Genomic DNA, 25,275 nt, shown 5'->3' on the forward strand with positions numbered 1-25,275 from the left:
GTGGTTGCCTCACAAGGTGGCAATGACTGGGACGGGGTGTAAGGGAACTTTCCGGGACACTGGAGATGTGCTGATGGCGATCTGAGTGGTAGTTATATGAAAATATTCATCGAGCTATACTTTAAAAATCTGTACACTGTATGTGTGTTATTCCTCAATTTAAAAAATAGAATATAAAAGAGCCTAAGTATTGCAATACGGGATCAGCCTAGAGCCCGGCACTCTGCCTGGCCTTGCCACAGCGGTGAGGACTCACTATTTTCTGCCATCCCAGCCTCACTACTCCTTCCGACACAGTGCGCCTACTTTACTGTTTTATAGCTGGTCACACATGCTTGTTTCCTCCACCAACTAGAAAGCTAGTGAGTTCCCTGAAGGCAGTACCTATGTCTTACGGGTTTTTCTTTTTATTTATTTATTTATTTATTTATTTATTTATTTATTTATTTATTTTTAATTTTTTATTGAATTTATTGGGTGACACTGGTTAATAAAATTATATAGGTTTCAAGTGTACAATTCTATAATGCATCACTTATATATTGTACTGTGTGTTCACCACCAAAAGACAAGTCTCCTTCCATCACCATTTATCAACCCTTTTACTCTCTTTTACTTGTTCCCCCTTCCCCTCCCATATGGTTTGTCTGTGTCTGTGAGTTTGGTTTGTTTTTTTGCTTAATCCCTTCACCTTTTCACCCAGCCTCCCAACCCTCCCCCACATCTGACAGCTGTCAGTCTATTCTCTGTAGTTATGAGTCTTTTTCTATGGTTTGCTAGTTTATTTTGTTCACTAGATTCCACATATCAGTGAAATCATATGCTTATTTCCCTTAGCAGAAGGCTCTCCAAGTCCATCTATGCTGTTGTAAAAGATAAGATTTCCTCCCCCCACCCTTTTTTTTTTTTTTTTTTTGGCTGAGGAGTATTCCGTGGTGTATTTTTATCTACTCATCTACTGATGGGCACTTGGTCAGGTTCCAAATCTTGCAATGAACATAGGGGTGCATATATTCTTTCAAATTACTGTTTTGGGTTTCTTTAGTTATATCTCCAGAAATGAAATTTTTGGGTCATAAGATAGGTCCATTTTTCATTTTTTGGGGAAACTCCAGTTTTCAACAGTGGCTGAACCAATCTGCTTTCCCGCCAACAGTGCACTAAGGTTCCCTTTTCTCCACATCCTCTCTGGCACTTAATGTTTGTTAACTTACTAATGATGGCCATTCTGACATTGTGGTTTTAATTTGCACTTCTCTGATGATTAGCAACATTGAGCATCTTTTCATACATCTACTGGCCATCTGTATGTTCTCTCTGGAGAAGTGTCTGTTCAGGTCCTTTGCCCATATTTTAATCAAATTGTTTTTTTGGTGTTGAGTTTTATAAGTACTTCATAAATTTTATATATTAACCCATTATTAGATGTATTGGAGAATATGTCCTCCCATTCAGTAGGCTCTCTTTTCATTTTGATGATTCCTTTGCTGTGCCAAAATTAGCTTGCTGTAGTCCTTTCATTTTTTCTTTTGTTTCCCTTGCCTGAGGAGATATATCAGAAAAAATAATGCTATAAGAAAGGTCCCATATTTTGCTGCCGATGTTTTCTCCTAAGATTTTTATGGTTTTAAGTCTAATGTTTGAGTCTTTAATCCATTTTGAGTTTATTCTTATGTATGGTGTATGAAGGTGGCCTATTTACTTTTTTGCATGTATCTGTCCAATTTTCCCAACACTACTTATTGAACAGACTGTCTTTACCACATTTGTGTTCTTGCCTCCTTTGTCAAATATTAATTGACCATAAAGGTGTGGGTTTATTTTCGGGCTCTCTACGCTGTTCCATTAATCTATATGTTTGTTTTTATGCCAGTACCATGCTGTTTTTAAAAGATTTAATTTATTTTTAAAGAAAGAGGGGAAGGGAGGAAATAAATGAGGAAGAGAAATAGCAGTGTAAGAGAGAAACATTGATTGGTTGCCTATTGTATGCGCCCCAACGGTGGAGGAGCCCACAACCCATGCATGTGCCCTGATCAGGAATCAAACTAGTGACTTTTTGCTTTGTGGGACAATAAGCAAACAACCGAGCCACACTGGTCAGGGCAGTATTATGCTGTTTTGATTATTAGGGCCTTGTAATATAGTTTGATATTAGGTAGCATGTTTTCTCCAACTTTGTTCTTTCTCAGGATTGCTATGGATATTCAAGGTCTATTGTGGTTCTATATACATTTTTGGAATATTTGTTCTAGTTCTGTGAAATACTCCATTTGGTATCTTGGTAGGAATTGCATTAAATCTATAGATTGCTTTGGGTATTATGAACTTTTTAAAATATATATATGTATATCTTGCTAATTCTTTTTTTCAAGTATAGTTATCTTCATTTTTCCCCCACTACTCCCCACCCACCCCAGTCATCCCCACCTCCTACCCTTGATCATACCCCCCTTTTGGCTTTGTCTATGTGTCCTTTATACATTTTCTTTGACAACCCTTCCCCCTTTGCCCCCCATTGTCCTCTCCCACCTCCCCTATGATTACTGTCAGTTTGTTCTTAATTTCAGTGTCTCTGGTTATATTTTGTTTGCTTGTTTTGTTGATTAGGTTCCACTTATAGGTGAGACCATATGGTATTTGTCTTTCACCCCCTGGCTTACTTCACTTAGCATAATGCTCTCCAGTTCCATCCATGCTGTCACAAAGGGTAGGAGCTTCTTCTTTCTTTCTGTGTAGTATTCCATTGTGTAAATCTACCACCATTTTTTGATCCACTTATTTACTGATGGGCACTTAAATTGCTTCCAATACTTGGCTATTGTAAATTGTACTGCTGTGAACATTGGGGTGCATAGGTTCTTTTGAATTGGTGTTTCAGGATTCTTAGGGTATAATCCCAGCAGTGGAATTCCCAGGTCAAAAGGCAGTTCCATTTTTAGTTTTCTGAGGAAATTCCATACTATTTCCCACAGTGGCTGCACCAGTCTGCATTCCCACCAACAGCGCACTAGGGTTCCCTTTTCTCTACATCTTCTCCAGCACTCGTTGTTTGCTGATTTGTTTATGATGGCCATTCTGACTGGTGTGAAGTGGTATCTCATTATGGTTTTAATTTGCATCTCTCTGATGGCTAGTGATGCTGAGCATCTTCTCATATGTCTCTGGACCCTCTGTATGTCCTCCTTGGAGAAGTGTCTGTTCAAGTCTTTTGCCCATTTTTTTAATTGGGTTGTTTGTCTTCCTGGAGTAGAGTTGTGTGAGTTTTTATATATTTTGGAGATCAAGGTATCCATTGATCTCCAATGGATATAATATATCCATTATATATTTTGCAGATCCGAGGAATCATCTGCAAATATGTTTTCCCATACGGTTGGTTCCCTTTTCATTTTGCTGATGTTTTCTTTAGCCACGTAGAAGCATTTTATTTTGGTGAAGTGCCATTTGTTTATTCTTTCCTTTATGACCCTTGATCTAGGGGACATATCAATGAAAATACTGCTGCTTGGAATATCTGAGATTTTCCTCCCTATGTCCTCCTCTAGGACATTTATGGTGTCATGGCTTATATTTAAGTCTTTTACTCATCTTGAGTTCTTTTTGTGTATGGTGTAAGTTGGTAGTTGAGCTTCATTTTTTTTTGCATATAGCTGTCCAGATCTCCCAACACCATTTGTTGAAGAGGCTATCTTTACTCCATTTTATGCTTCTTCCCCCTTTGTCAAATATTAATTGACCATAGAGACTTGGGTTTACTTCTGGGCTCTCTATTCTGTTCCACTGATCTATGTGTCTGTTCTCATGCCAGTACCAGACTGTTTTGATTACTATGGCCTTTTAATATAGTTTGATATCAGGTATTGTGATACCTCCTACTTTGTTCTGCTTTCTCAAAATTGCTGCCACTATTCAGAGTCATTTATGGTTCCATATATATTTTTGAAATGTTTGTTCTATATCTGTGAAATATGTCATTGGTATTTTAATAGGGATTGCATTGAATCTATAGGTAGTATGAACATTTTAATGATGTTAATTCTTCCTGTCCATGAGCACGGTATGTGCTTCCACGTATCTGTATCTTCTCCAATATCTTTCTTTGGTGCCTTATAAATTTCCAAGTTCAGGTCTTTTACATTCTTGGTTAAATTTATTCTTAGGTATTTTATTACTTTTTAAAATTGTTCTATTGTATTTTTTCCATTACCATTTTAGTCCCCTTATGCCCTCCTCACCCCCTCACAATCACCAAACTGTTGTCCATGTCCATGAGTCTGTTTTCTTTTTGCTCAATCCCTCCATCCTCTACTCTCCCCCATCAGCAGTCATCCTGCTCTCTATCTATAAGTCTGTCTCTAATTTGCTTGTTAGTTGTTTGTTCTTTAGATTCCACATATAAGTGAAATCATATGGTATTTGTCTTTCTCTGACTGGCTAATAAGCATATTTCTTATATGAAATAATAAGCTTATTTCACTTAGCATAATGTTCTCCAGGTCCATCCATACTATTGCAAAGGATAAAATTTTCTTCTTTATGGCCAAGTAATATTCCATTGTGTAAATGTCCCATAGTAGTTTTATCCACTCATCTACTAATGGACACTTGGGCTGCTTCCATATCTCGGCAATTGTGAGTAACACTTCAGTGAACATAGGGGTGCTTATGCTCTTTCAAATTAGTGTTTTCGGTTCCTTCAGATATATTCCCAGAAGTGGGATAGCTGGGTTGAAAGGCAGATCCATTTTTAATTTTTGAAGGACCTCCATACTGTTTCCCACAGTGGCTGCACCAGTCTGCATTCTCAACAACAGTGCAAAAGGGTTCCCCTTTTTCCACATTCTTGCCAGCACTTGTTGTTTGTTGACTTATTGATGACAGCCATTCTGACAGGTGTAAGATGATATCTAATTGTGTGTGTGTGTGTTTTAAGATTTATTTCTTTTTATACAGAGGGGAAGAGAGGGAGAAAAAGAAGGAGAGGAATGTCAATGTGTGGTTGCCTCTTGTGCACACCCCACTGGGGACCTGGCCCAGAACCCAGGCATGTTCCCTGACTGGGAATCCCACTGGTAATCCTTTGGTTCTCAGGCCAGCTCTCAAGCCATTTAGCCACACCAGCCAGGGTTCAATTGTGGTTTTAATTTTCATTTATCTGATGATTAGTGATGTTGAACATATTTTTATATGTCTATTGGCTATCTGTATGTCTTCTTTGGAGAAATGTCTATTCAGTCCCTTTTCCCATTTTTTAATTGAGTTATGCTTCTGGTGTTGAGTTTTGTAAGTTCTTTATGAATTTGAGATATTAACCCATTATCAGATATATGGTCAAGAGACCCACTTCAAAGTGAAAGATATACACAGGCTAAAAGTAAAGGGATAGAAAAAGATACTTCATGCAAATGGAAATGAAAAACAGCTGGGGCAGCAATACTTATATCAGACAAAAGAGACTTTAAAACAAAGGCTATAGTAAGAGACAAAGAAGGACACTACATACTGATAAAAGGAAGAATCCAACAAGAGGATATAACCCTAATAAACATTTATGCACCCACCATAGAAACACCTAAAGATGTAAAACAAATCTTGAAGGACATAAAGGGAGAGATCGACAGAAATAGAGTCATAGTCAGGGATTTTAACATCCCACTGACATCAATAGGTAGATCTTCCAGACAGAAAATCAAGACAGAGACAGCGGCCTTAAACTACACACTAGGTCAAATGGATTTAATTGACATCTTCAGAGCTTTTCACCCCAAAACAGTAGAATGTACATACCTTTCAAGTGCACATGGAATATTTTCTAGGAGAGACCACATGTTAGCAAACAAAACAAGTCTCAATAAATTTAAGATTGAAATCATATCAACCACTTTCTCTGACCACAATGCTATGAAACTAGAAATCAATCACAAGAAGAACACTGAAAAACACATAGAGATAAGGACACTAAATAACATTGTATTAAACAATGAATGGGTCAGGAAGGAGATCAAGGAAGAAATCAACAGATACCTTGAAACAAATGAAAATGAGACCACAACAATCTAAAACCTGTGGGACACAGGGAAAGCAATTCTGGGAGCAAAATTCATAGCATTATAGGCCTAGCTCAAAAAACAAGAAAAAGTTCAGATCAATGATCTAACTTTACACTTAAGGAAATTTGAAAAAGAAAAACAAACAAAGCAAAAAGTGAGTAGAAGGAAGGAAATAATAAAGCTCAGAGCAGAAATAAACAAAATAGAGTCTAAAAAAATATACAAAAAGATCAATGAATCCAAGAGCTGGTCCTTTGAAAAGATGAACAAGATCAACAAACTTAACCAGACTCAAGAAAAAAGAGAGAGAGGACCCAAATAAATAAAATAAGAAATGAAGGTGGAGAAATAACAACTGACACTAAAGAAATACACAGGATTATGCTAAGATATTATGAAAAACTATATGCTAATAAACTGGACAACCTGGATGAAATGGATAAATTCCTGGAAACATACAATCTTCCAAAACTAAATCAGGAAGGATTGGAAAATGTGAACAGACAGATTGCACCAAATGAAACTGAAGCAGTAATAAAAAAATTCCCAACAAAGAAAAGCCCTGGACCAAAGGTTTTACCAAACATTCCTAGAAGAACTAACACCTCTCCTTCTCAAACTATTAGAAAAGATTCAAGAGGAGGGAAGCCTCCCAAGCTCACTTCACAAGGCCAGTGTCTTCCTAATTCTAAAACCAGATAAAGACACTACAAAAAAAGAAAACTATAGGACAATATCCTGATGAATGAATATAGATGCTAAAATCCTCAACAAAATATTAGCAAATTGAATACAGCAATGTATCAAAAATATTTTATACCATGATCAAGTGCGATTTATTACAGAAATGCAAGGTTGGTACAACATTTGCAAATCAATAACTGTGATTCACCACATAAACAAAATGGAAGATAAAAACCACATGATCGTATCAATAGATGCAGAGAAAACATTTGATAAAATCTAGCATCCATTTATGATAAAAGCTCTCAGCAAAGTTGGAGTAGAGGGAATATAACAAACATAATAAAGGTCATATATGACAAACCCACTGCCAACATCATACTCAATAGGCTAAAACAAAGTATTTTTCTTAAGATCAGGAACAAGACAGGGGTGTGCTTTCACCTCTTTTATTCAACATAGCACTGGAAGTCCTAGGCACAGCAATGACACAAGGAGAAGAAATGAAGGGCATCCAAATTGGAAAGAAAAAAATATAAAACTGTCTTTATTTTCAGATGGCATGATACTGTATATAGAGAACACTAAAGAGTTCACCAAGAAACTACTATAACTGATAAATGAATCCAGCAAAGTAGTAGGATACAAAATTAATATCCACAACTCAGCTGCATTTTTATATGCCAATAACAAACTAACAGAAAGGGAAATTAAGGAAACAGTCCCATTTACAATTGCTTCAAAAAGAATAAAATACCTAGGAATAAACCTAATTAAGGATGTAAAAGACCTGTACTCAGAAAATTATGACACTGAAGATAGAAACTGGAGAGATACAAATAGGTGGAAGCACATACTACGTTCATGGACAGGAAGGATTAACATCATTAAAATGCCCTTACTACCCAAAGCAATCTATAGATTCAACACAACTCCTATCAAGATCCCAATAATGTATTTCACTGAACTAGAACAAATATTTGAAAAATTTATATGGAGCCACAAAAGGCCATGCATAGCAACAGTGATCATTGTTTTTGTTGCAATTTTATGTTTTTTTTCTTAGTTTCCTTTTCTGCTAGTTGGTTATTGGCAACATAAAAATGTAACTGGTTGCTAGATAATAATTTTGTATCCCACTACTTTACAATTTTACTTTTTTCTTTCCAATTTGGATGCCATTTATTTCTTCTTCTTGACTGATTGCTGTGTCTAGGACTTTTGGTACTATGTTAAATAAGGCTGGTGAAGGCAGACATGCCTGTCTTGTTCCTGATATTAAGAAAAACCTTTCAGTTTTAGCCCACTGAGTATGTTGCTGGCTGTGGGTTTGTCACATATGGCCTTTATTATGCTGAGGTATGTTCCCTCTATTTCCACTTTGAGGAGTATTTTTTATCATTGATGGATGCTGGATTTTATCAAACGCTCTTTCTGCATCTATTGATATGATCGTGTGGTTTTTATCCTTCATTGTTTATGTGGTGTATCACATTTATTTATTTGAAGATTTTATACCAACCTCACATCCCTGGAATAAAGCCCATTTGATCATGTTGTATGATCTTCTGAATGTCTTGCTGGATCTGGTTTGCTTATATTTTGTTGAATTTTAGCATCTATGTTCATCAGGGATACTGACCTATAATTTTTTTCTTTGTAGTGTCTTTATCTGGTTTTAGAGTTAGCATAATGCTGGCCTTGTGAAATGAACTTGGGGGTTCTCTCTCCTCTTGAGATTTTTGGAAGAGTTTGACAAGGAGAGGTGGTACTTCTTTGAATGTTTAGTAAAATTTCCCTGTTAAGGCATCCAGTGAAGGACTTCTGTTTATTGGGAGATCTTCCTATTACTGCTTCAATTTCATTAGTTATAATTGGTTTAATCACATTTTCTGATTCTTCCTGATTCAGTTTTCAAAATTGTATGTTTCTAGGAATTTATCATTTCATCCAGATTGTCCAATTTGTTGGCATTTAGTTATTTGTAGTATTTTCTTACTTTCTTCTATATTTCTGTGGTGTCAGTTCTTACTTTACCTCTTTCATTTCTGATTTTATTTATTTGGGTCCTCTCTTTTCCTTGATGGGTTCTGAATAAAGGTTTGCCAATTTTGTTTATCTTTTCAAAGAGCCAGCTCTTGGTTTTATTGATTCCTTTGTATTGTTGTGGGTTTTTTTTTTTAGATTCTATTTCATTTATTTCTGCTTGATATTTATTGTTTCCTCTCTTCTACTCACTTTTGGCTTTGTTTAGTGGTCTTTTTCTAGTTCCTTTAAGTGCAAAGTTAGATTGTTTGAGATTTTCTTGTTCCTTGAGGGAGGCCTATAATGCTATGAACTCCCCTCTTACAACTGCTTTTGTTGTGTCCCATAGCTTTCAGGTTGTCTTGTTCTCATTTTCTTTTTTCTTTGTCTTTATTAACATTATTTTTATTGTTTACACTAGTACAGAAGTGCCCAATTTCATTTGTTTCAATAATATTTTTCTTAAAAAATCCTCACCTGAGGATATGTTTATTGATTTTAGAGGGGGGAGCAGAGATAGAGCAAGCCAAGGAGAGACAGAGAGAAACAATGACGTGAGAGAGAAACTTTGATCTGTTGCATCCCGTATGCACCCAGACTAAGCATCAAACCTGCAAGCTAACGTGCCCTGACAGGGAATTGAACCTGCAACATGTTGTCATACGGGAAGTTGCTCCAACCCACTGAACCACCGGCAAGACTGTTTCAAGGTATTATTTGATTTCTTCCTTGATTTCATTGTTAACCCACTCACTGTTTAGTAACATGTTATTTAGCTTCCATGTCTTTGTGTGTTTTTCCATTTTTTTTCTTGTGAGTGATTTCTAGTTTCATGCTATTAAGGTCAGAGAAGATGCTTAATGTGATTTTAATCTTCTTAAATGTATTGAGACTTGTGTCCTAATATGTGATCTATCTTAGAAAATGTTCCATGTGCAGTTGAAAAGAATGTACCATATTTTGCCATGTATAATGTGCACCCATGTTTTTGGCCCAAACTTTCACGAAAAAAGTCTTTTGTTTTAATTTTTTAATTCAATTATTTATATTTAGAAACAAAACTGGTTATCATATTTCAGGGTATTATTTTGCATATGGATATTGTTATTGGTTTCTAGTGTTACACTTTTATTGCATAAGCATAAATAAAAGAATTAAAAACATTTATATAGATATGGAATTAGTAATATGCAGGTATAATGCCGATCTTTATTTTTCCCTAAAAAATGTGTGCAAAAATGTGATACATGTCAAAAAATGGTATGTTCTGCTGCTTTGGAGTGACGTGCTTTGAAAAAATCAATGAAATCCATCTGTTCTAGTGTGTCATTTAAAGCTGCTGTCTCCATGTTCATTTTCTGTCTGGAAGATCTATCCATTGATGTCAATGGGGTGTTAAAAACCCCTACTGTGACTATATTACTGTCAATCTCTCCCTTTACGTCCATCAAGATTTACTTTATATGTTTAGGTGCTCCTATTGGGTGCATAAATGTTTACACAGTTTATAGCCTCTTGCTGGATTGATCCCTTTATCATATAATGTCCTCCTTTGTCTATTATTGTAGCCTTTGTTTTAAGGTCTCTTTTGTCTGATATAAGTATTGCTACCCCAGCTTTGTTTTTCATTTCTATTTGTATGAAATATCTTTTTCTGTTCCTTTACTTTTAGTCTGAGTATATCTTTCATTCTGAGGTGGGTCTCTTATAGGGAGCATACATATGGGTCTTGTTTTCTTATCCATTCAGGTAGCCTGTGTCTTTTGATTGGATGATGTAATCCATTTACATTTAAAGTGATTATTGTTAGGTATGTATTTATTCTATTTATTGTTCTTACAGAAGATTCTTTAACATTTCTGGTTTGGTGGCAATGAACTCCTTTAGCTTTTTCTTGTGTAGGAAGCTCTTTATTTCTGCTTCCATTTTAAATTATAGCCTTTTGCGTAAAGCAGTCCTGGTTGTAGGTCCTTGCTTTTCATTACTTTGAATATTTTGTACCAATCCCTTTTAGTCTGAAATGTTTCTGTTGCAGAATCAGGTGAGTCTTATGGGAGCTCCCTTGTAGCTAACTATCTTTCTCTTGCTGCTGTTAAGATTCATTCTTTCTCTTTAGCCTTTGACGTTTTAAATATGATGTGTTTGGTGTGGGTCTCTTTGGGTTCATCTTGTCAGGGACCTTATTTACTTCCTGGACTTGTATATCTTTTTCCTTCACTAGGTTAAGGAAGATTTTAGTCATCATTTATTCCAATAGGTTCTCAATCCCTTGTTCTCTTTCCCCTCCTTCTGGTGCCCCTATGATGTGGATGTTGTTAGGTTTCATGTTGTCACAAATGTCCTTAAACTATCCTCATTTTTAAAAATATTTTTCTTTTGGCTGCTCTGGTTTTTTCCCGCTACCTTGTCTTGCAAATTGCTGATCTGTTCCCCTGCTTCATCCAATATACTGTTTATTCTTTCTAGTGTACTCTTCATTTCAGATATTGTACTCTTCATTTCTGACTGGTCCTTTTTATGGTGTCTATGTCCTTTTTTATGCTGTTAAAATTCTCACTAAGTTCGTTAAGCATCTTTATAACCATTTTTTTAAAACTCTATATCTGGTAGATTGCTTGCTTCCATTTAATTGAATTTATTTATTTATTTATTTATTTATTTATTTATTTATTTATTTATTTATGAGTTTTCTCCTATTCTTTTATTGGGGGCAAGCTTCTTTGTCTCTCCATTTTGGGTGCCTCTTTGTGTTTATGTTTATGATTAAGCATATCTGCTATTTCTCCCAGTCTTGGTAGGGTGACCTTATATAGTAGGTATCCTATTGGACCCAGTGGCACAGTCTCCTTGATCACCTGAGTTGGGTGCTCTAGAAATGTCCCTTGTGTCGGTTATATGCACTCCCCTATTGTAATTGCATCTTGATTACTATTGACCCATTTGTACTTGGGGTCAACCCTCAGGCTGGCTGACTCTATGGATCAACCCCAACCACAATGTATGAGCTGTGGCACAGATGCTGACCACACAAAATAGAATTCACCTCAGTAGGGTCAGTGCCTGCCAAGATCTCTCATTACATATGCTGCTTGTGAAGCTAATTGGATCCTGCTCTGATGCTGCCAGAAGCTCATCACTGGGTGTTGGTTCTGGGGCCTCTTGGAAGGAACTCTGCTGCAGGTCCATGATAGATACTGCTTGTGACTGGCCCTGTGCAACCTGTTTGGAACTACAAATGACCCACAGTCAGTGGCTGCCTAAGCTTGGCCCAGGTGTGCACTGGAAGGAGCAAGCTGTACATCAAGGCCAGCTTCCACCAGCCCTGAGTTTGTGGGGCAAGTCAGCAAAAGGCCAAGGCACCCGTGATCTGCCTCTGCCTGCCTCTACCTATTGGCTGCCTGTTAGGCTCAGTCACTGAATGAGCCTCTGGAAGTACTCAAGTTGCATGAGGTAGGTTCTCAGTGAGTCACCAGGTAGTGATGAGTGGTGTCTACCAGATTAATATAGGTTCAAACTCAGTGCTAGTGCTAGGTCTGAGGCCACTCAGCAAAAGTCCCAGGGTATATCAAGTCTAGCTGCCACCCACCATGTGCCCACAGACCTTTGTGGTGTGGTGGGGTCTCATGGGATCATCAGGGTGAGGCCAGCAAATTTTATTAGCTGGACCACAATGAGAGCCCAAGGTCAGCAGAGCAGGCATGCTGGCAGTCAAGAGGGTGGGGCTAGTGGATCTCCTCTGAGGGGGAGGCTCCAATCAGGCTCTTAGGAAGGTGGGAGGCATATTCCCTACCACAGTGCTATACAACTCAGTCTGTCCTAGATTCTGTCCATGTCTTCTGGGAAGCCCAAGCTCAGCAGGATGCAGACACTTGGAGCTGGGAGGGTGGGACTGGTAAGAGCCTGGAGGGTGGAGCTAGTAGATCTCCTGTGAGGGGGTAGCACTGGTCAGGCTAATGGGAATGTGGGAGAAATGGCCCCCATCTTTCCAGAACAGCACACTCAGTTACTGATGGCCCCTGAGTCTGCCCAGCCCTCTACACTCTGACCTAGGCAGCTGACTCCTCTGCAGGGCATGAACTCTGCAGGGTTGGGTGACAGGGAGTTCAGAGGGTGGGGCTGTTGCATTCCCCCAAGGCTGATGCTGTAAGGAGGGGAGTGCTCCATGCAAGAAAGATGGTGCCTGCTGTGTGGGTGAGGGACTCAGCACAGGGAGCCTGGCAGCTGTCCTTTTAGCTCTCTTCTCAGAGCCACAACCCCTGTGTCTTCTCACGTGACTCTCGTCCACTCTGCCCTCCCTCCACCAGAGCCCAGGGTGAGTGGCTGCAAATGAGATTTTGTGTGCTGAGCCTTTAAGAAGACTCTTGGGTTTCTAGCAGCCTGCTGTCTCTCCCTGGCAGACAGAATCCCTGCTGATTTTCACAGCCAGATGTTATACAGGTGTCTCTTCCTGGCTCTGCTGGGAAGCTGAGCTTGGTTCAGACCCCACACTTCTTATGGGGAATCTTTGAAGCTGAGGTAACCCTCTGGATTCTCAGCTGCTACCCATAGGCCAGCCCTTTTCCCACATCTCTGCCCATCCTGCCGGTCTTGATGTGGCTTCTTTTGTAAATCCTTGGTTATAAGACTTCTGTTCAACTAGTCTTCAGTTGTTACTCAGGTTAACTTTTCTATATTTTAGTTGTAATTCCAGATTGATCCTGGAAGGCGGTGAGTGTAACTTCCACTTACTTTACTGCCATCATGGATCCTCCCCTTTGGGTTTTTCTATACCCATAACTTGGCACAGCGTCTCACAGAGCCTATACTTAATGGATGTTTGCTGAGCAAATGCATTATTTGTAACAAATAATGATTATTATAATCATAGCAGCCAACAATTCTCCAGTGGTTACTGTGGCCTGGGCCCTATGTTAAGTGCTATATATAATGTAACATTAAACCCTTTGAAAAATCCTCTTAGCAAGCATTATTATTCTCATCAAATTAGATGTTGAAAGTGAGGCCTAAAACTATTAAGTAACTTGTCTAAACTCAAACAGTTAGTGATGGTGAGTACCAGGTTCCAGCCTGGTGTCCTGACCAAAGCCCGCTTCTGGAATCCCTCTGCCAAATGTTTTCCTTCCTCCCAGTATATACATCTGGGTCATAATTTACAGCTGGTAACCTATCACTCTACAAAAGTAGTTCATATTACTTCCCCTTAATCTTGCAATAAATATCTTTTGTATATACAAGGTTCTGTTTAATGTCCTTATAAAGCTGTTATTGAGGATAGAAAAATGAGGAATGCCACTGTGTTCCCCTTTCCTTTAACCCTTTATTCCTTGTTTTCAATTTATATATATATTTTTCTCTCTCTCTAAATCCATAATACCTAATATTTTGGAATTCATCTTTTAAATAGATAAAACTATTAAAAGGCTTTTGGAAAGCCTACACATACTACGCCTATTGACTCCCTTTAATTTACCCAAGTATTTAGTCTGTTAAAGTACTCTGAATGAATCTGACAGGATTTTACCCTACTGTGTTTTTTTAAAGCATCTAATAATTCTACTCTTATCAGCTTGCCTGATAAGGAGAATCGTTTTCCTCACCAGCCATTTCCTCAAATACTATTCTAGTCTCTCAGCACTTTTATCCAGTTAGCCTATGTTAATTTATATTTATGTTGAGTAACTTTTAAAAGTACATTTTTTGCTTCTATGTTTGTATGGTTATCAAGATGATTATAAGCCTTTTATAAAGACCATTGATCCTTTTCTTTTAAAAAATTCTACTCCAAACATGTGCCCTGGTCGTAGTGTATGTTTTATACATGTTCTGAGCTGAAATCATTCATAACTCTGTTAGAGTAGATAAAAACCAGGAAAAAAAATTCAAATTAATTAATAATTCCCTTAACAGTGCTGGTAACAGGCATTTTGGGAGTCATTGTTGAGGCTATTTCCCCAATAGAATATTTGGATTATTTATGGAGAGCCAGGTAATCATAATCCCTCTGCTTCTGGATAATAATGTTAGTGTTCCTATCAGTGTATCCAAATTAAAATAATCAGTCCCATTTGGAACAGAATCTAACCAGATCTCAAACTATTTCATAGGAAAAGACTGTCCTGATGATAAGGGATGTGCTGAAGATAAAGAGGAAGATGAAATATGAGTATCATGAAGGTTCTAGTAAAGATTCTTGGAGTGGTGGCATATTAAAGGAATTTTTAAAGTTGTGCATATTGTGCCCCATAGTAGCTTATTCTACAAAGTCCTCCAATTTGTTTCATAGTAAATTATTATGTTAAAATGAGGGTCACCTATAATTCCAGTAATTTTGTAAACACATACAAACTTCAATTATTTGTAACTTGATTGTTTTGCTTCATGATCTATTATGAATACCTTTTTTTTAAATCATTGAGTAGTCTTCCTTATTATATGTACTGGCTTCACAGAATTTCACTTATGGATATTCCATAATTTATTTAATCAATCTCCTATTATTATTGGGTACTTAAGTGTTAATAATATTGCATTGCTTATGAAAATTCTATGGTGAACATTTTTAAAAGCTAAATCTATGATTATTGCTTTGAAAGTTTCTATAAGTGAAACTCTTGAACCAGTGCATGTAAGGCCTTGAGGTGTATCAGAAAACAGATGCCCACCTTTGCCTGTCACCCAAAACAAGAGTCTGCACCCTTTTCCACTCACACCAACAGCAGTGTATCACAATCCTGTCTTCGTGCATCCCCACCGGTATCGTGCATTGTCTTTAAAAACACTGCCAATTTGATAGATGAAACATAGCTCATTATGTACTTTAGTTTGCAGTTTTTACTTATCATTGAACTTGAACGTTTAACCCATTTTCTACTTATATTTATTCTTTTGTTAATGACTTACAAGATGCCCTCTATATTTTAAGGCTATTAATCTGCTGCCTATCATAGTCAGCATGCTGAAGGTATTAATTTTTATTAGCCTAGTCTATCGATCTGTACCTTTGTAATTTCTCCTGGCCTAAAGTCTTTTTTTCTGAACAGCAGCCAAATGCACATACTGGTTGAGACATCTCCTCTCTATTTCTCTATTAGGAGTCCCTGGGGGCTGGAAATCAGGGTCATAGTGACTCCTGAGTGGAGAAGGGACACTGATGGATCTGAGCTATCAAGCCTAGGGCTCAGAGTCACCTACGCTTTGGAGTTTTTAAGAGAGATTCTAATTTCATGTGTCAGGATACGTATTTACTTGGAATTTGGGCTTAGCCAGGAATGAAAATCCCTTTGTTTGATCCAACTGAAAAAAAGCAAGCACAGCTTTACAGTAAAGGGAAAATGAGCTCAATTTATTTTTTCCATGCAGAGGAATTTTGTTCTAATAAGGCACAACAGCAAAGCCCACCAACTCCCTTCACTTCTTTCCCTACCAGCAAAGTCTGTCTGATGTCTTTCTACCTGCAACACAGAGCTACTAATCTGCTGAAGAATGCTTGCCCAGTGAGCTTGTCTGGGACAGACACACTCTCTGACTTTGACCGAGAGCAGATCCCTGAACATATGCCCCACATCTCACCTCTCCACTGTACATCAGAAGCCATTTCCAAGAGGGGCTGAATAAAGGAAGCTGCTGGCCAGAATCTATCACTGCAGATTGGGTTTGTGTTTAGCTGTTGCCCCAAACCCCTCTCTACCTAAAAAGCACTGCATGAAGTGCCTGGTGATGTAATGATGTGGTGATGTGAAATGTCTCCTCCATCTTCCCTTGTTCTCATTGTGGAGTTTCTCTTAAAAACAGGAAAATGCTGGGCTTTTTAAAATTGATTAACAGCTGTGATTTTGCCTACATCTTCCATAAATGTTCTGGCTGGCTGCATACCATTCATTGATTACCAGGGTTCAGTTTACAGCAACTAATTGCTCTCCTCACTGGTGTTTTGATGCAAAATTCAATAGTGAATATGTTTTCAAAACTCTGTCTTTGTGGCTCAAGTCAGAAGTGACTTCAGGCAAACCCAGTGGGCTGAGTTTTCCCTTCTTTAAAATAATTGCTCTCTCATCAGTCTGTGAAGAAAGTTTCCAAATTGTAGCATTCTAATTGGAAAGCCTGCATTATGCATGCAATGACAAACTATGTTGCGCTGAATGGTGGGTTTTTTTTCCGTCCCTTTCTTAAGGGATTAATTCTGTACCAGACTGTGAACAATGGCTGAGATTTAACAGTTGAGATCAACAGCTTCTCCACAGAATGGTGTGGCATTTGGATCAGGAGCAAGGGTCTGTTCTGCCTGTTTCTAACTGTCCTTTGCTTGGGGGAGACCCCACTGGAAGGCCTGGGGTCCTGACTGTTGCTGTTGCAGTTTTCTCATTGGAGTGAAAACACATAACGAAGGGAAGACCAACTGCCAGGACATTAGTAATATAAGAGTAAGTCATCACCCAGCCTATTTCTAATCTCTTGCTCAAAATCAAACCTGACCTCAAAAAGTTTATACAGACTATTCTTTGTTAAAGGTCTTCAGAAATAAGTTATTTAGAAAAAATTGTCTTCCGTGCAACAATTCACCAAATATTTACTGAGTACTGATTAAGTGATATTAGGCAAGTCACTTAAATTCAGTTTCACCCCTTGTGAAATTAACAGGCTAGATACAATGGTGCTAAAGCTCTTCCAGTTCTAACATTTTACAATTCTCTGCAACAATGTATGCAATAGAGGTTGTTTTGGGGTTTTGTGGGGGTATCTATCTGTTCATTATATATTGATTCCTCTCTTTGAGACTGTTTATGGGCATTCATGAGCTTGGTTTGCAGAACTGACTGCATTCTAGGAAGAAATACAACCTATGCTGGGCCAAATCAGATTTCCTCTAAAAAATTTAGAATTATGTGATAGTCTAGCTTAATTGCCCCTGTACACTTAAAACGAGAAGACAAAATGCAGGCATTCTGGGGTGATCGTCTTTCATCAGACGTACAAAAGAAGCAAAAAAAAAGTCATCTGTAGTGACAAGTAAATAAAGAAAGATGGTGTGGCTTGGGGGGGGGGGGTGGTCGTCTGGGCTCCTGGCAGGATTCCAACATCTGATTTTAGTCCACCGGGATTTACCAGAGTTTCTGTCCCAGTGTTCCATGAAAAATCTGCCAATTACCATAATAAAGTCACCATTTATGGTTTCCGCAGCTGTGAGCCAAAAGGGCCTAAGCTTTTAGCAGAATGAGTGAGACAGAAAGGGTGCCCAACAAAGACTAGATTTTCTGATGATGAGGATGATGAGGATGACAAGATGGCTTCAGGACCAGAGAGACAGTGAGAGGGAGAATGGGGATGGCGAGGAAGCTCATTCTGGACGACCATCTTTTCATTCGAGTATGAAAGGAGGTTCTTCATAGCACTGAGAGGGGGCAGACTGCACTGTGGGGTTGAAAGGCAAAACAGGCTTTGGAACAGGCTCTGGAGGGCCCGCTGTGCTGCAGGCAGGGGGCCTTGCAGACAGAACACTCAGCATAGCTCAGAACTCCCTTCAGCAGTGGTACCAAGGGAAAGAAGACAGCAGGGTCAGCAGTGACAAGGAGGATGCAGTGCAGGGTCAGGCAAATGAAGGACCAGTAAGAATATATTTACCAGCTTAGGCTGTTAAGGAGGTAAGTGGGGTCAGAGGGAGCCCACCAACTTCCAGAATAGAGAGGGGCTGGAGGTCATGAGGTGAAAGAACACTTGCAACGGACATGAAGATGAGGGAGGAATCTAAAAAACTGTGGACACAAAGGGAAATTTCAGTGTTTCACCTCATTCAGAAGATTCCAGTTCTCACTCTTCTCAATGAGAAGCAGAAAAACAAACATCATGTTAGGGACTCTGTTCTAATTTTGTTCTAATTTCTGCTCTTCAGAGTCAGGAGGGAGCTTAAAACAGCTGCCAGAAGGAACTGATATAGGTTCAGGGGAACAACGTTGCTGGTGAGAAACTGGGATTTGCCTAGAGATGAGTGTGTTCCTCATTGTTGGCTGTGACAGGGTTCAATTATGTAGCTTCCTCCTCTGGTAGGGAGCAAGGTCAAGCTGAGAGGAGCTGCTGGAGGTCTGCAAGTCCAAGATGAGATTCTCAGCAGGAGCCTGGGACTAAGTAACAACGCTTTATCAGAAGTGTGTGAATTGGACCAGGTGGCTGCCCCCTGCAGGCCCCAGACATGAGAACTCCCAAGAAGCTGCCACGACGGGACCCTGCCTCTAAGTGGGCCCCAACCTTTCAGGACAAAGACAAGGCCAGCCTGTTCCAACAGGCAGGAGGTGGGAAGTACAGGCTGCTCGCCGCATGGAATGGGATCTTGGGAAACAGGTTAGTCAGTGGACATTACAGAGTGTATGTCTTGTCTGATACTGTTTAATTTCTCATCTTGGACACAGAAGGTGATTTCTCTAAGAGAGGGAGAAATAATGGCACTGGTAAACAATATTCTTCTGGAACTGATAAGGGAAAAGACAAGTACAAGCTCTGGGTTGTTTGGCATATGCAGTTTCTGTGTGTAGTTACTGAAGCCCCAGGATGACAGACAGTGAGGAGATGGCAAAGTACACACTCGGGCTCCACTGGGTAGGTTGGCACATGACAAAGTGACAAAGGGGCAGTGAAAGATGAAAGGCAGGGCTTTCTCTCCATCAAATCTCACGTTCAATGCCATATAATCCAGGTAAATCATGTGAAAGTGGAGAGATGTCGACGGAGAGTATGACTGCAGGCTATGGCTACAGGGATGGCTAGACAGGACAAAACTTTCCAAAAGTTTGAGAAAATATAAAACTACCAACTTGTAAGAATTTACTGAGACCACCATTTCATGTCTTGGAGGGGTTACAATTTTAATTTTACATTTCGGTGGTGACATAAAAGGTAACACCATACAATCAAATGGCATGGCTGCAGCTGCAATGTTCCATAAGCACTGAGTGTGGATAAATGGTGAACTACTAATCATAATCCCACCTCACATTCACACACACCTCAGTGGTCTTAAAATGTTTTTGCATTACATTATCACATTTCAAAAAAACCCACAATTTATAATCAGCACATTTCTTGCTTTCAATGCAAATCTATTTTTTTAAGTCACTTGGTTCATTTTCTTAGGGGTACTAAACACTGCACAGGCAATTTTTTATAAATTATTCAATCACTTAGCAAACCTTTCATTAATAAATAAGTTTTGGCTTATGTCTAGATTTCATACTATTCAATTTGATGAAAATTCTTTAACTTTATGTTTTCAGTGTGAATATATGGAGGAAATTATGTCCAGGCCAAACAGCCGTTGACAAGAAAAGCTGTTTTCTTCTATTTTTCAAGGTGATTCTTTCCAATGTAGCCCCTTTCTTAGGGAAGATGTTAGCATCAAAAATATTGGTAACCCTTTCAAATGGTCTTGCTACGTTTTAAAAGGTGAAGTCTCATTATGTTACAGATCTTCCCGGCAGTGACACACTACGCAGGTATGCAGCTTTCACAGATCTTTCCCTGGGTTTAAATTTGGCACCGTCCATTTCCCTCTCAGCAGCAAGGCCGTCTTCCTTGATCTCAGCAGCTTCCTGATCACGACCCGGATACACAATCGGTGAGATTGGCCCAATTTGGCTCACCAGCAGGATCAGAAAAGGACAGGCAAGAGGTAGGAATGCAGGAGGGCCTGCCCAGGCCACAGGGCTTATCTCCCTAGGTATCAAGTCCAGCTCATTTTCAACCTCATTTGCTGGTCAGGCTATTATTAGGGGTTGTTGTAATTTTAAAAGGGCCAGAATCAGCATCCTCTGTTAACAGCTATAGGGAATATGTATTTGTGGTTTTTTGTTCCCTGTCCCAAAATCTATAAAATTATTAGGAGGTGAGAAGAAGGGACAGGCATGTTAAAGAGCTCAGAGCTCACTAACCTCCCAGCTGAGTGTTGGGGATTTTACTCCTTGGATCTCTACTGACATTATGACTCCTACAGAACAAAACGGCCCCAGTGTGAACCTTCATCCAACAGGTGGGGAGTAGAGTATCACCTGGCTCTAGGTCCCCTGGTAACACCATCCAGTGCCCCTTCCCTCAGCTTTCAGGACCAAGTCCAGTCAGGAGGAAGCACCCTGAGTGTGTACTTCTACAGTACAGGGACTGTGCCTGGCTATGGTCTTGGTGTTCCGCATGGTCTCCAGCACATCACAGACCCCACTGAGCTGAACTAAGGAGACATGGGAGCTGGACAGGAGAGAAGGATGGGAAATGGAGAGGGAGCCACAGATAAATCCTTCTTACAAAACCCAGGCAGCTCATCCTACACAGTATTTTTTGTCTTTTACCATCCTTTGATTTTCTTTTTTTATTTCTAATATTTTTATTGAATTTAGTGGGGTACCATTAGTTCATAAAATTATATAGGTTTCAAGTATATAATTCTGTTCAATATAATACATCATTCATATATTGTAGTCTGTGCTCACCACCCCAAGTCAAGTCTCCTTACCTCACCACTTACCCCCATACCCTCTTTTACCTCCCCCCACCCCCCTTTCCCTCTGGTAATCACCATACTGTTGTCTATGTCTATCAGGCTTCTTTTTCTTTGCTTAATCCCTTCACCTTTATCACCACACCCTTCCCTTCTAATAGCTGTCAGTCTGTTTTCTGTATCTATGAATCTGTTTCCATTTTGTTAGTTTATTTTGTTCATTAACACTCTGTGGATTGCATTACATTTCAATCCAAAAATAGCCCCCAGACAGTCCTCCACCCCCACCATTTTGGAGAGCCTCATTTAAGAGATATTTATGAATATATCAATTCTGAATGCTATTTTTTCTCTTGAGTTTATTCTTGTGCTCCTCCTCTGACCACATGCTAATGTGTGCCCACATGTACAGAACCTACAAAGCACCAAGAAGCAGAGTCAAAGAGAAATTTAATAAGCTCCAAAGCTCCTTTCTAGTCCCTTGGGTCATGTTTTCATAGGAATCCACATCTGTGAGAGAAGTCACGATTTAGCTATAGGCAGATCTTTGTATTCTTTCAACCTGCTGATAAAGGGAGAGAATGGAAGGGCAAAACAAGGTGGGAAGGCTCAGCTCTGAATAGTATAGGTGAGAGAACATTCCAGCAGGGATGAACTTCAAGGCACAACTCTCCCTATTCAGTCATGTCGCCTCTTTCTTTCTGTTCTCACCAAATCTCTTCTCTGGTCTCTCTTAACACAGCCAGTACAATTTCCCTACATCTCTCTGTCTTTCTTATCAGTCTGACCTTTTCACCCAAATCAGATGTGGGTTTCAACCTTTGCTCCAGCTTTAAATCATAGTCTTTTCTCTACAGGACACAATCTACAGCATCCTGAACTCTTGCTGAAAATGATTTTAAAATACTTGCCCATCCAATTCAGGCCCTCATCCTCCTTCAGCTGTACCACCCGGACTAGCTGTTGCTCATTTCTCCTCTAATCCTCTCTCTACTAAGTTCTTGCCTGACTCCGCTCACATCCCCAAATCTCGTACTTATTCTGTTAGCTCCTGTACGACAAAAGGCTTGCCTGCACATGCTCTCTCTCATACTTACCTGGTCTGAATTCACTCCCTTTAAGAACTTTCTTTCACGAACTTCCTTCACAGAATTTTTTTGTAAGGCTTTCATATGAAAACAATTACCCTCTAAAACAGAAAAATAAATCTATAAAAACTACAAGTGCTGTAAAATTTAAACACTCAGAGGAAGAAGACTATTCTATTTGAAGTTGGAGGTGTCTCACAAAGCACAATCCTCCATGTGGCACATGATTTACCATTAAAATAAAGACAAGATTAATCAGAATAATAATAGTAACATCTTCTCTATTAATATATAAAAGTGAGAATCCTAACTACAAGTACTTATAAACAAAAGATAATTAATCAATTGAACATGTAACTGTGATAAATCTTTTGAAGAATGGTAAGAGGCAAAAAAAAGCACAATTTTATGTAGTTTTTTGGTAACAACTAGAGGGAAATATGGCTAATTATGTTTTTCACTGCAATTCTTTTGATCACTGGTCACTCAGTACAGTTTTTTTGATCCAGGTCTTCAAAGCTGGGATCATAAGTTTTAATTCAAACATTTTCAGTTGAACATTAATAACTCTAACTTTCCTAACTGCTAAACAGTTGTAATTAAATCAAAATGATGTGGGTTACAGGACCAAAGGCTAAATGGGCAGCTGTCATTTCTTTTCTGGGATCACCTGTGCTGTTTTCCCCAGAATGGGAGGCCTAGGCAAAGGCTCCAAGTAGGGAGGGTTGTGGTTCTCCCCCTTGCTACAGAGGATGTGACGATGTAGTTTCTGTCTCATAAATACTCACCAGGATTGCAGAGTAGCTTCTCCTCCCTCCCACATTTGTTTGGTTGAAGGATCAGTAGGCAAGAGAAAAACACTCTCTTCAGAATGTATTCTGCACAAGCTGCCTTTTTAGAACTAACCTTCCCAGGTGCCGGCATGAATATTCACCAGAGTATACTGGGCACAAGGGCCAGTCTCTATGCCATGTACACTAATCCTTCAAAATGTATTCCAGGCAAGCTACCGGGGTAAACTCCTGTACAGAAACTGGGCTCTCTGGTGATGGATATTGGACAGCTGAAAGGAGAAAACTGGAGTGAAGGAGGCAGAGATGAATAAATCACTCCTATCTAAGGCCCTGCTGCAGCTAGTCCTTGCCACTTTGACTCAAGCACAGCATGAGGCTTCATTAGAATCTTACACTCTGTGAATTAAACCATTTCTTTTATTCATCTGGCTAATCCTTCCTCACCAAGAAGAACAAACATTTATCTTCTCTGTGTTCCAGAGGGTTCCACAGCCCTACCTGTTGTACCCATTTTTACTTTCTTCTTATTTTGGCTGATAGGCCCTACAAAGGCATCCTGAGAACACAGTCCTAGTACCATGCAGATACCCAATGTGCATGTGTGCATGCGTTTATGTGCGCACACGCACACACACCCTATATCACTGCCCTGACTCACATTTAGGAAAGTACAGACAACAAAGATGAAGAACTTTCACAAGCCAGGGAAGGAATCATGCTCAAGGTGATGAGATCACAGATTTCTCAGGATCCTCCCACTCTGGCACTGAATCCCCAAGAGTCAACACTGAAATTCATGCTGAGGGGGAAAAGGGGACCTGGCTAAGGCAGCCTGTCTGAGACGGTTATAACCAACAATCTTCAGACAATCAGATCAATGCTTAGGTGTTAGGGAATGGGAGACATCCTAGGGTGACCTCCAAGGAGCAAGTGCTAGAACTGTCAGAGCTGTATGCATATTTCATGCCCTAATAGCTTGAGGCTTTCAGGAGCTTGGGGGCTCCTAGTAGCTCGAAGGTAGAAACACCCTGAACAGGGAAGAAGAAAATACTGTGGTTTTAATGACGTGGATCAAGATAGCCTCTCACCCTATCTGAATCATGAAGGAATCTACTGACTCTCCTCCAGCCTCTGATGGGCACAAAGATATTCCGAGGTCATGTGGTATACTAGCAGCAGCAGCAGCGGACAGGAGACGGGAGCCTCAGCTCTGCCTCTGTTCTGCAACCTATCTTCCCCAATTTATAAATGGAGTATAAGGGGTAGGGGAAGAGAGGGAGATAGATTTAAATTTAGATGATTTGTGATTCCTTTTCTCTAAATCTTTTCTTTTAAGTATAAAGTCTACTCAGCCCTTCACAACTGCAGGTTTCACATCCATGGATTCATCCAACCACAGAAACAGTACATAGTTTTGATCCATGATTGGGAATCTGTGGATGCGGAAGGTTGACTCTTCTACGCCACTTTATATAAAGGACTTGATCAGCTATGGATTTTGGTATCCATGTATGGTAATGGAAACAATCCCCCGTGATTACCGAGGTATAGCTGTAATACATGAAAAAATCCCTTGGTATTTCTTACAAAGTATCCATCACAAAAAGGTATTATACTTACTGCAAAACCCCCCACAAAAGCCTATAAAGCTGTGTTTAAAAAAATATTCTTTAGTAGCAAAACTCTTTAGACAAACATCGTCCTAGAAGAACCTCAGTGTTCATAACATAAAAGTAGAGTTACTTCTCTAAGGTCATATTTGTGGCTTAGACCTCATCTGCCAGCCCCCTTGGGGCAGACCCCTAGTCTGATCCCCCATGAAACACAGGAGAAAAAACAATAGGTCATAGTGTTTATCTTGTCCCCCAAACTAAATGCTGATATTAATATTCATATCTTTCAATAACATAAGGTATAATTATTTACACTTTTTTGAAACTATGAAAAGCAAATGGTCTGCCCTAACTCTTCACTTTCACCTGTATGAACCAGAGTTGTTAGGAAGGGAAGGAACTGACAGATTAAGCACTGCTCAACTATGGCCCATGACTGCTTCTTTTGTAAATCAAGTTTTATTGGAACACAGCCACACCTACTTGGCAGAGTTGAGCAGTAGTGACACAGACTATAGCATATCAAGTCAAAACTACTACCTG

At 39.3% G+C, this 25,275-nt stretch overlaps 1 protein-coding gene across 4 annotated transcripts in view; it reads right to left on the reverse strand.

Moving 5' to 3' along the window:
- Nucleotides 1-25,275, reverse strand: part of BTBD9 (BTB domain containing 9) — a 454,104-nt gene that overhangs the window by 76,944 nt on the left and 351,885 nt on the right. The window lies entirely within an intron of this gene.

This window comes from Phyllostomus hastatus, unplaced genomic scaffold (assembly GCF_019186645.2).
Source record: "Phyllostomus hastatus isolate PE091 unplaced genomic scaffold, TTU_PhHast_1.1 phas_contig_40, whole genome shotgun sequence".
In the NCBI taxonomy this organism is placed as follows: Eukaryota; Metazoa; Chordata; class Mammalia; order Chiroptera; family Phyllostomidae; genus Phyllostomus; species Phyllostomus hastatus.